Source organism: Bidens hawaiensis, unplaced genomic scaffold, assembly GCF_021521415.1.
Source record: "Bidens hawaiensis isolate Kalapana, Puna unplaced genomic scaffold, B.hawaiensis_p1.1 tig00001685_1, whole genome shotgun sequence".
In the NCBI taxonomy this organism is placed as follows: Eukaryota; Viridiplantae; Streptophyta; class Magnoliopsida; order Asterales; family Asteraceae; genus Bidens; species Bidens hawaiensis.
Window position 1 is genome coordinate 1946686 of NW_027491095.1, and position 12523 is coordinate 1959208.

The window sequence follows — 12523 nt, forward strand, 5'->3', positions numbered from 1 at the left end:
CTATTGGTAAATCTTTTTTGCACGGGCAATGCTTCTGTCCAAAATTTAAAAGAAAGATGTACGTTTGTATTATATTACAAATTATGATTTTGAAAATGAAGGTGTAATTATGTGTTCAAAACAATAAATTGGTATTTCTACTGATGAACAAGTGAATTATGGTATTTTATGGAATTGCGGTTTCAAAAAACCCACCACACCCCTTTGATCGAGTGTCATAGAACATATCACTAGGACAAACATACACTATCCAGACTAATGGCATTCTTTTTATTGATATTTTTATTTAGTCTTGTAGCTTTTTAAAATTAATGAAATATTGTTGTTTAATATGTTAGAACCCGTGTGATACACGAGTTGATAAAAAAACCAAAATAACTATTTGTCATAAATTTAAAATATAAAATTTTAAAATTAAAAGAGAATAAATATATACGGCATATAAAGTATACATAAAAATACAAAATCAATATTTCATAATTTTACAATTATTACCCATAACATTCACCATTATTGTAATCCATAAAATTGGTTAAATGTCACCAACAAGTAACAACCCATTAAACATAAAAAAAAACAATATAAACAAACAAACAAACCAAGCCACTAACATAGTTAAAATTATTGTTGCTAGCTTTTAAATTTCTACTATCAATGGTGGGATAAATCTGTATCTGTAACCTTGAATACTTTTTATTTTATTATCTTGGTGTCTATACTTTTTTAAAGTAACTTTATAAAATATATTAATTTTAATTAATTAGTTGAAAAATGGTTTATGGGTGAGAAAGACGGACACCATGGATTATATGGATTCAAGAAAAGAAATTTGACATGACGTTGATATGGTGAAAAAGGGCCTCCGGATGGAAGGAAAGTGAAATAAGTATTCCCACTTTAACAACAAACGGATAAGCTGTGTTAGGTTAAACCGCCTCTTCAATTAAGTTCATATATGCGACCTACTTTAGTTTTCAATTAAATTTGTATCACGTCAGACGAACCGACAAATTTAATTTCGCATTCATGGCGTGAATACTCTTACCTAAACAAGCGAAGACTTAATATGGTTGATTTTGAAATCATATAAACATTAAATAAGGTTGAAAAACTTGTGATATAATTAGGGTCAGATACTGATAACTTTTATGGCTTATAGCCTATTATACCTAAAAATGTATTTTGTTTTACAATTAAAAGTTTATTTAGGTTTTTCGGGTTGACCCAAAAACCATAAATCATACCCAAGAACCAACCCAAATTACTTTGGTTCGGGTTCGGGTTAATCTTTTCTCGAGTGCAGGTTTTTCGGGTCGGGTTAGTTCATGTTCGAGTAAGAGTTTTTTCGAGTTGGGTTTTGACTAAAAGTGACAGCCCTAGATAGGATGGGAATGCTCTTAAGTCTCAAGTGTGTTTGTATATTGCAACCCAGGATCCACATTTCACACCACAAAGGCACACACTAAATCTAAGGGTATATGTCCCTTATACTAATAAGCCCAATACACAAGCCAATATGCTTTGTGATAACCCCAAGCCCATTTACATTACAAAACAATCTAACAAGTCTGATTAACCTACGTGACGATGACGTGACGGTGTGAAGAGGCTTTAAAGCCCCCTTCATAGGAAACAACTTAATGGTTTGAACCTACAATAAACCTCCAAACACCCAAGCAAACCCCAATTGGAAGGTCAACAAATTGCTTTAAGATTTAAAATATCTTAATAATTAAATGGAACAAATTACTCCACAAAAATAGCTCCTCAAATTAATGTGTTGTTAATTATAAGCATGCCATTGATTAATTATAGTCATTAGTATGATTTTTTTTTATTTTTTATTATCAGCTGAAAAATAAAAAGTGATGAAAAATAAAATGTAAGCTTATTATGTACATTATACTCAAGAAAAATAAGGAATTACTGAAATACAAAAATGGCCAGCCCAGTGGAAGTAGGAAATGAAAATCAATGCAATAGTAAGCACTGAGCAGACAGCTCGGCTTTTACCCAATGTAATATAATGTGATAAAAAAATGGCCTGCCTTTGATTAAGTTCCAGCTTGTACAAGACAAAACTCAATCATTCAAAAAACACCGTGATATGACTGACGACGACTTGTAAACGACAAATGAAAAACAGTCATCTTCAACTCTCCAGCCCCCACCAATACATCCCGTTAGCTAAAGTGTTACCGGCAATCCATAGTTGAGGAACGACCTGATATGTCCATCCCACCCTGCCGTTACAATCACCAGGCCCCACCTATGACACCCACCCGACCTCTGCCAACATGATTTGAAAAACTTGTATTGGGATTTACACAATGGAGGTGGGAGCTTTTCTTCGGGCCAGGTGGCCGACCCCTTTGGAATGGACTCGAGAAACAACTCATCACCAACACTGAAGTAACTAGGTGAAGAAGAACCATCTTGCAAGTTCCAAACGTTTCCTTTTAGACCACACCATGGTAACGCAACGGATGCATCACTCGAGAAACACTTAAAGGACCTCACTGTCTTTTCTTGGTCTTGTATTTTATTATTACAGCTCCATACGTATATGTTTGAGTCCTCACACGCTGACACTATGTGTTTCCCATCTGATGTGAACGATGCAGATAACTGGTTTCCACAGTTTCTTTGGCCTAGAATAATAGTAAATATTAATTAATATATGTTGTATATAATATATATATATACAGCTGAGCTGATATTTGGAAATCAAGACAGTCATACCCTTGTATTTGCCGATCACGTTGACCCCATGAAGAATTCTGACACGTGAATCCGCACATGTGACCATTACTTTGCTTGCATCTTGTGGACAGAACTATACAAAAAGATTGACCCACAATTAGAACAGCAGTGAAAGTCGCATTAATTATGATCCAATAATTAATAGCCAACCTGAAAGCCAATTATCCTCTTGCAAGCCCACTTCTTTTTACTGTTTAAGCTAACGGAAGCTTCCAGTTGGAACTGTTGGTCTAAATCAAGTAAAAGACACGAGAGTTGAGACGAGTGGATCCCTCAATAATAGTGGATCATATATCACACGCTCGATGCGAAAAGGACATTACATCCCCCTATTCCATCCCATTCCATCATTATAATAAATCCATATACAAGCCACAAGAATTTTCAAACAATCATGTTAAATTTGACCACACTTGTTTGGTATGTTGAATATCATCCACAAAGTTTGAAAAAGAAAAAGCATCACGTACACATTAGACGAAACATTAAAGTATGTGCTCGATAAAGTTTACCTGACAAACTGAAGAACCGGCAACAGCCTGTCATCGATCCAATAATTCCACCCTAATTAAAAACCAGAAAGAAGGCATTTTCAGTAATCTTTGTATTTTTCAAAATTTTGAATTAATTAACAAGAAAACTGGTAAACCTTTCCATCAGGTTGTAAGTGACAGCAGTGATTATTTCTCGAATGTCCGTCCAATCTACAACCTGGGAAGACCCAATAGACCATATCCAAACCTTCCCGTCAATTGAACCGCTTATGAAATAACTATCGTCCACAGGGTTGAACTGAACACATGTCACTGCATCGCATACCACAGGGGTGTTAGAACTTAGGATCATTTACTAATCAATTTCTAGCGTTTGGGTAAAACCTACATCCTACAACTATCTGAATCACTACGGGTCGGTTATTTGAATAAGAATCTTGAATATTTTACATACCGTAGTTACTGTGTGGAAAGACTTTAATGCATTGATCGCTCCCAACTCTCCACAGACAAACCGTTTCATCAACGGATGATGATAGAAGCAGCTAAAATGATAACATTACAGTAAGAAAACATGTGTAACTTTATAATTAATAAAATCAGTGTTTAATTAATTAACTTATTCACTCACATTATCAGTGGACCATGAGAGATCCAAGACCTCACCTTTGTGCCCATGGAACTCATGAACCGGCTTCTCCAGTATCCGAAACACCTTCGGAGGAACAATGACACAAGCCGAATCCGAGGTTTTTCTTAGGCTTTTATGCATACTCAGCTTCTGTTTTTCAGCCATTAAAGGCGCAAGTTCAGAAAGATGATTCAAAGTAAAGTATATGCAGGAAGGATCAATATCTGGAATGTCAATATCATTCGACCGATCATCTTCAACAACTTCCCAAATTCTCACAACCCCGTCTTCTCCCGAAGTCGCAAGATAACGCCCATCTCGACTAAACTTCATGGTCAAAATCGAACCTTGATGCGCCTGGATGTCCTGTCCAGTGAAAACAGCCGAGAGTTCCTTCAGTTGTTTCTTGTTTTGTCGAACTTTGACCCGTTGAACCCTGTTTCTGCAAACCTCATCAAATCTTCGTTGAGGATCGATGGCACATGTCATGGAGAGTAATCGGTTCAACCATTGAGTTTTGACTCTGTTGATGGTTCTCGCCATAGTACCTGCAACCTTGATTTGTCTCTCCACAAGTTTCTGAACCAGTGGAGACGAATCGTGGATCAAGGAACTGCATACTTCTGCTACTTCCTTGCAATCCCGAGCTCTAGATGAATCGGAAACAGAGGATGTACTCGAAGACATCTCTTCATAAATCGGGCTTCTTAACACAGCGTCACTAGTTTCAGTAATCCTCCTATCATCTGAACCATCTGAATATACTTATCATCATCATCTAGGGTAAAATTCATTAACTTAAGGAAGCGTTTCTTTCGATCTTGAACGCTTGTCGGCGTCCCAGCCCAAACACCATAATTAAAATTATACGGAGAAGATGAACCACCAGATGTGGATGGAAGTGAATCTTGGGCATCAAAAAACTGAAATTCTTGGTCTAGGTTTAAGGTAGTCATGGTTCAAGTTCAACACATGAAACCTAACCTAACCTAACCTATGCAATGTAACTTACTTAATCCATCATCTCCACCTAATCAATTAAAACCATAGACATATCAAGATCAACTTCAAGTGGTAGCAATTATAACATTTAATAAATATATTGAAAACACAAAATTGTAAAGGATACAATTCAAGATCCAACGTCCTGCCCATACATGTATAGTTATAATAAACAAACAAGGTAATATTAATATTATTATTATTATTATCATTCAACATTGATATATGGAGCAACAAGAAACACAGAATTGGGAAGGTGATGATGTCATGGAATACCTCATAAAGATTAAAAATTGAAACTTGATTACTAACCAGCGGTAAGAAAGGTGAGTAAAGAAAAATTGAAACTGGATTTTCGAACTCGTTTTCGAATGAGCAGACAATTGTTCACGCGTATAGCGAGTGATTTAGAGGCACGGTATCCCTTTTTCCAACAAAGGGAGGATGCTAGGGGTCTTCCCGGTTTTACCCCTCTTCAAAAATGCACGGCTGCTATCCGTCAACTAGCGTACGGCATCTCGTCGGACGCTTTGGATGAGTATTTACAGATGTCGAAAAGGGTTGCACGTGAATCCCTTCATTTTTTCTGCCAAGGTAAAAAACATTAATTTTACTTTTTATTAAATATTTATTACATTTTTTAATATATATTGTACGTAGGAGTCATATCGACTTACGCTCGGAGATATCTACGTAAACCTACAACGTATGACATCCAACGCATATATGAGGTGCACGCAGAAAAACATGGTTTTCCTGGGATGCTAGGTAGCATCGATTGTACGCATGTTGGATGGGCTATGTGTCCAACGGCCTGGCGAGGTCAGTTCCACCGTGGTGATCATGAAGGGCCGACCCTCATACTTGAGGCGGCGGTGTCACAGGATCTTTGGTTTTGGCATGCTTTTTTTGGTGTTGCTGGGTCAAATAACGACCTTAATGTTATCGATCAGTCACATTTGATCAACGACCTTATCGACGGGGTTGAACCACCTCAATCTTTTGTTGCAAATGAAGAACTCTTCAAGTACGGGTACTATCTGGTCGATGGTATTTACAACGAATGGGCTGTGTTAGTTCAAGCTTTTACAGAGCCAGTCGCCGACAAACGGAAGTATTTTACGAAGAAGCAAGAGTCTGCTAGAAAAGATATTGAAAGAGCTTTTGGAGCTATAAAAAAACAATATTATGTTCTGGCGAACCCGATACGTTATTGGACTCGGGAGAGGATAATGGACGTCGTCTACACGTGTCTTATCCTACACAACATGACGTTAGAAGACGAGGGCAAAGCTATATGCCAAAACTACCAAGGTGACATTCCGCCACAACCGTCCACAATCAGTGATCAACAAAAACTTCATAACATAGCAAATATCAAGAGCCGTGAGATACACGGGGATCTTCGACATGAGTTGGTTGAACATTTGTGGGCGAGGCGACCAGAGGATCTTGTATTAGATTAGTTTTATTATTAAATATTATTGTTTGTTTAATTTTTAGTATGTTTTTTTTATTATATGAATTTTCAAAAAAATGTGTGTTTTTTTAAATAATTTTTGCTTTTTTTTAATAATACGTTTTTTTACTACATTTAAAAAATAATAAAAAAAAAACCGCTCGCGCCCCCTCTCGCGCCCCTCCACACCATGTCCCGGGGCGCGAGCACCACTACCAACACCCATCTTATCAACTTTCTCTCTCTGCCACACGTCACAATATTATTGGCTGGCGCCCCCACTCACGCCCCCTCTCGCGCCCCCCATACCCCTCAGCCTAAAGGATGTATGTTGTTGAAATTGGTAATGAAGTAAGAATGGACCAAGAAACGAGATGTATAGAGTAGTAGCGTAGGTTAGGGTGTCTGTCTGGTCTGTAAAATGTCAATGCCTACAATATTATTATTATTATTATTATTATTATTATTATTATTATTTTCTTTCTTTCTCTCCCTCTCTCTGTAAAAATACCCCTCTCTCTCTATATATTGCCTCTATCTCTGCTTTTTCGGTTTCCATTCAATCCAAATCCAAATCCAAGTTTCTATTTTTATTTTTTCTTATTTTTAGTTTTAAAGATCACATTTTTGTGCAATAATAATATTATTGTCGGTTATTTAGGTCAAAGATTAGTATACGAAATTTAATCCAAAAATAAAACGATGTTAAGTTAAGAAAGACCAATATCATGTATATTATATTGATTGATAGGAAAAGGATATATATGTAGAATTTAAATATTGGGTTTTGATTATAATCAAAGGTCAACTTTCAACATTTATATTGTTTTCTTTTCTTGTTCAAGATCTATTGTTATCTTCTTTTTTTTTCTTTTATGTTTATCTCAAAGATTCACTTTTTGGGGATAATGATATTCATTTTTATAATAAAACGGGTCATAAAAAGACCTGATAAGGATACAGAATTAAATTTTTATTATTAGTTTTATCATTAGATTGTAGTTTACGAGCACACTTAACTTTGAAATTATGATTCATCCTCATTCATTGTATCCAAAACATGTTGATAACATTTAAGGTGAGGCATACCTTAGAGTGGGCGAAGTGTGTACAGGAGGAAGCGAGATAGAAAGCAAGAGTTCGTTGCCTATGAAAATCCTAAAGCAAACACCTCGGGCCAATGAAACAAAACCCAGCAAGATTTCACTATCTCAAACCCGGACCTTTCGTACCTCCCAAACCAACAACACCTTTTGAGTAATAAACTAACCACATTTTAATTGAATTATTTAGTAAAACATATCAAATAAAATTATACTTAAATAAACAATCTAATTTCTATCACTTTGATGGGGTGGTAACGCGATTGAGATGTAAAATAGAAGGTCATGAGTTCAAACCGTATAGAGTGCAAAAAATATGTGTTAAAAAAAATCTACTCTTAATAAAAGATTACAATTTTTGTTGATGTGTCACTTCCTCATTAATTCTCATAAATTGTTTAATTATGAATTCAATTAGGAATGAGATCGGTATCGTACCCATATTTGTACTCGTACACGTACCTAAAATCAGTAAATATGAGTACCCATACTCGTACCCGAATTTTATGGTACGGGTGCGAGTACATGTACTTTAGGTGCGGACGTATGGTACTCGCTTTGGTACCACTTTTATCTTAATTTTTAATTCTTCACTAAGCTTGGTATCAATACTGGTACGATACCAACAATCTTTAAATCTTATAATTTTTAAATTTTTTACTATGAATAACATATTATAAACTTATAATTTTAATAACTATAAATGAATCAATTAATTATTTTCTAAACTAACGAATTTATGTTATTTATATTAGACGGTGTCGGTTAGAGCAGTGGAGACTCTCAATGTAGAAGGGAGGAGGGAGGAGTATTGGTAGATTCAAATTAACTTGGAAGGAGAAGATTAAGCAAGATTTGCTGGAGTTGCACCTCTTAGAGTATATGGTTCATGCCAGGAGTTCGTGGAGACATAAGATTAAGGTTAATGATTTTTAGAGGATATAATGACACTTATGTGTGTTAGCTTTATCTCAATAGCTTAGATTCTCCTACATTTTAAATGGACTTTGTATGTGTTTGTCTACATGTTTTTATGTCGATCTATTTGTGTCCTATGGTGTTACATGGATCTGTTTTTACTAGTGTTGGACTCTTGGCTAACATGCATCCACTTAAAGAAGATTGCTGGAAGAATAGCATGCATGTATACATAGAATAGAGGATGAATCATATATGAACGTATATAAATTCTTTATATTTGATCTTAACATATATATCAAATTTCTTAAACTAATATATAAAACTCACTTGATCATGATCGTCTAGATTGATCCGTGCTAAAGATGCTTGTACATTGTAGTTCCCTTAACCTTATTCCCTAATGCATCATGCATGCTTGATTCAACAAATTCTTTTTGAGTGTTGTATGAAAAGAAATGAATATGGCTTCCTATATCTATTTATAGAGTGGTCTCAAAGTAAATACATTACATACTGTATTTGTATACAGCTGTACGGAATGAACACGTCCTGGTTACATTACATTATAACTAGAGGTGGCAAATGGGTTAGGTTGGGTCGAACGAGTCATGGGTTGAAATGAGTTATGGGTCAAAACGAGTATGAGTCAAAATGAGTTTGGGTCAAAGCGGGTTTTGAGTTTTTTTTTTTTTGTGAACGAGAATAACGGCGGAAACATTTTAGTTTTTTTAGATTTTTCGTTTTTTACTTATATTTTAAGTTATGATTTTTTTAATTATTTTTTTAGGGGTTTTCTATTAAGATCAAAATCTCTTAAAAAATATTCAAAAATAATAATAAAAAATTATAACTCAAAATATAAATCATAAACAAAAAAAAAAGTAAAAACACTAAAATGTTTCATACGTTATCCTCGTTCCACAAAAAAAAATACATCTAGAATCGAACCGAAATCGAAAGAATCGACGAAAATGAAACAAAAAGCCAAAATCGGACCACATCAATCGAAATCGAAAAAATCAATCAAAACGAAACTAAAAGAATTCAAACCAAACAAAAACAAAACTGAAAAAACGAACAAAAACGAGTCCGGAATCGACCAGAAAGAAACAAAAGAAACCAAAACCCAACACGTCACGGGTGAAAACTCGTGTTGACTTGAAACCTGAACCGAACTTGTTCCGATCTAAAACCCGTCTTGTACGAACCCGTTCCGATCTGAAATCTGTCACATTTCCTTAGGACACTAACTCACAGCGACCCATTTCTTTATACTTGTCGACCCATTTTAACCCGAAAATAAAATGATGAAATTTCAAATGACTCATTTTGATCCATTTATTTAAAACCTTTCACCCAAATCAACCCATTTAACTTTTAAAACAACCCAAATTGACTCATTTGAAATGATTTGGGTCAAGATTGCCACCCTTAATTATAACCTATTGAAAGAAGTGCCAGTTTGGTCACTAAAGGAAGCACTTTAATTAGTCACAATAGAGCATTAATCATTAGGGTGGTCTTTGTGGGAGGGTAAGAGCCCAATGTTATGCTGAGTGAGTGCCAGCCCTTAACGCTGGCTACACCGTGCCACGATGTTAAGGAGCCCGGCGTTATGGGTGGCTGGTTAACATGATAACATATGGAAGGTGGTCCACCCAACTACTAACAACCAATCATGAAAAGAAAATTAGTTAACCGTACATTTATTATAATATCTATTTATTCTAATAAACGTCTACCATTTTTACCACTTGTCAATGTCATAGCCCTCCTCATCTTTTTTACAACCAATTTTCATATATGGTCCTTATCTTTTAAGTCATTTCAATATATGACATTAAAATTATAGGTTTATTCTAACTAAATCCATTACTACATATAATAAGTATTCTCCATATTGATTGACAATAGACGATTAGTGAATTTTGAAGTGTTAATTAAAGTGTTTTATTATAGGTTATATTCAAAATAATAAATAATAAACATTCGATTCATAATATGTGGAATGAGAACAATCGACTTGAACTAAATTTTGATAACGTCAGCGGCTAAGGCTTAGCCTTTATTACCTAAAAATACATATGATTTTAAAACTAAAAGTTTTCGCGTTGACCCGAAACCTAGAATCCGGACCCAAGAACCAACCCGAACTACTTCGGTTCAGGTTCGGGTTATTATTTACTTCGGTTCGAGTTTCTCAGGTCAGGTTGATTTGCGTTCAGGTACGGGTTTTCTTGGGTTGGGTTTCATGTTACGAGTAAAAGTGGCAACCCTACTTTCAAGGATTATAAATAAGAATCACAACATTCATTTTATGCAACTTTAAATCTTCTAATATTTTTTACCTCTGAATAATCATTATTATTTGAACATGGTTTTAATGTTAGTATGTATTTTTCATTTTACTGTCAATTACATTCATATGAAATAAACAAATCATTTTGTTATATTAAAATTTTCGGTTTTTATGTTGCATGATTATACAATTTTTAATTGTAAAAATATAAAGTCAATTAAAAATTTGTCATACACAGAATATTAATAACAACAAATTTATCATGATCAATAAATTTTAAATTATAAAGATTATAAGGATAATTATATCACCAAAGTTCAGGTATATGGATTTTAGGATAATCATGTTTTTTTTTTGGATAAACATGAGGAGATGTTCTCAAATGACATCATATTAATTGATTAAAAGGTATGACATTTATGTGTATGATTATTTTTTTATTAGTATCATGGTTATATATTATCATTTATCTATAGTTTGTATGTACTTGAAAAACTTTTTTTGTCACACGGACAACTATATATAGCTATATCAAGAGTTATAAGCAGACCTATATGTTACTTTATTAAAAGTTACAAGCAGACATGGACTAAAAGTTTTGATTTTTGATAAACAATGTATACCTGCTAATACAATCACAAATGTAGTGTAAAAGAAAGTTTTTACATATTTGTAACATATTTGTGTAATCTTAGTTATGTAATTTATGTAATAATTGTAACTGTATTAACAATATATGATCAATTTGTTGACTGTATTTCATTTAATGGTCAAAGTTTAAAATTTTAACAATTACCCGTATAATACACGGGCCTCAAACTAGTTGTTTATAAGAAAAGAGATATCACTCACATGCTTATTTACCTACTAATAATTATTAATATATTTATTAAACAAAATTAATGCTTTCTATCATTCATTTATTTTAAAAAGTTTGTGTCCAGTTACAATTTACAAGCGTACAGATATATCTATCTATGCTTTCAGGGGGGGTTGGATGTGGTGGCATCACTCATCACACACCCCACTCAATCAAATGGTGTCACATCACCAACCTTAAATCCATCACATATGATGGTTTTTTACTAGGGGTGATAGTGTAATGGTGTGGTGTGATGGAATTCCTTGGTCCTCCTCATCCAACGGCTCTATTCCTTGGTTTTCACCCATCACCACGCGTGATGGCCATCACGCAAAGGACCTCCATCAAGCGTGATAAGGGAGTGGCGGCGGTGTTGAGTGGTGCCATCACGCGTGATGGATCTCCTTCACGCGGTGCCCCGTCCCCCCTTATATGGAAGATGTAGACTATAATTATATGAAGGAAAAAAAAAGGTTGCGGCAATTATATAATTTTAGACTAATTCTCAATTAACCCCACTCCGACCGCATGATTTTACTTTTGAAGATTGAAGTGCTTTAAACAGACAATCATCGTCAATTGCTAAAAACATGTTTTGTTTAAAGTTAAACCCATCTTTTGTCGTTATTTGTTTATTAGTTTTTAGGCTGAGTCTTATCACAATTTTTTATAACCGCTAATTCACAAACCTTGTAAGCTTACTGTTTAGTTTGCAACAATTTCCAACTAAAACCCTCTAATACTTGAACATGAACATATTCTACTATGCAGATTGATACTCAAAATGCATATATATGATGTGGTGGGTGCTTAGCAAATTTTTAATATCTAAATGCATTTGAGATAGTGGTATCAAGGTGTGTAAAAAGGTAGGGATGTAGACGAAACTGTACCAAATAAGGGTTTGTTAATGCTTGTTCGTTTACTTTTAATTTATCGGATAAACAAACGGTCCAAGAACAATTGACCAGACAAAAGTTCTAGTGTGT

The 12523-nt window shown here is 34.5% G+C and overlaps 1 pseudogene across 1 annotated transcript; it reads right to left on the reverse strand.

Moving 5' to 3' along the window:
• Positions 1-1779: 1779 nt before the first annotated feature.
• On the reverse strand, positions 1780-4618 carry LOC143591355 (putative WD repeat-containing protein C3H5.08c; annotated as a pseudogene). The gene is made up of 7 exons (XR_013145650.1): positions 3889-4618; positions 3712-3802; positions 3413-3569; positions 3276-3327; positions 2914-2993; positions 2743-2836; positions 1780-2651 (listed from the first exon to the last, which is right to left on the reverse strand). The product of XR_013145650.1 is annotated as a putative WD repeat-containing protein C3H5.08c (transcript).
• Between the last annotated feature and the right edge of the window lie 7905 nt (positions 4619-12523).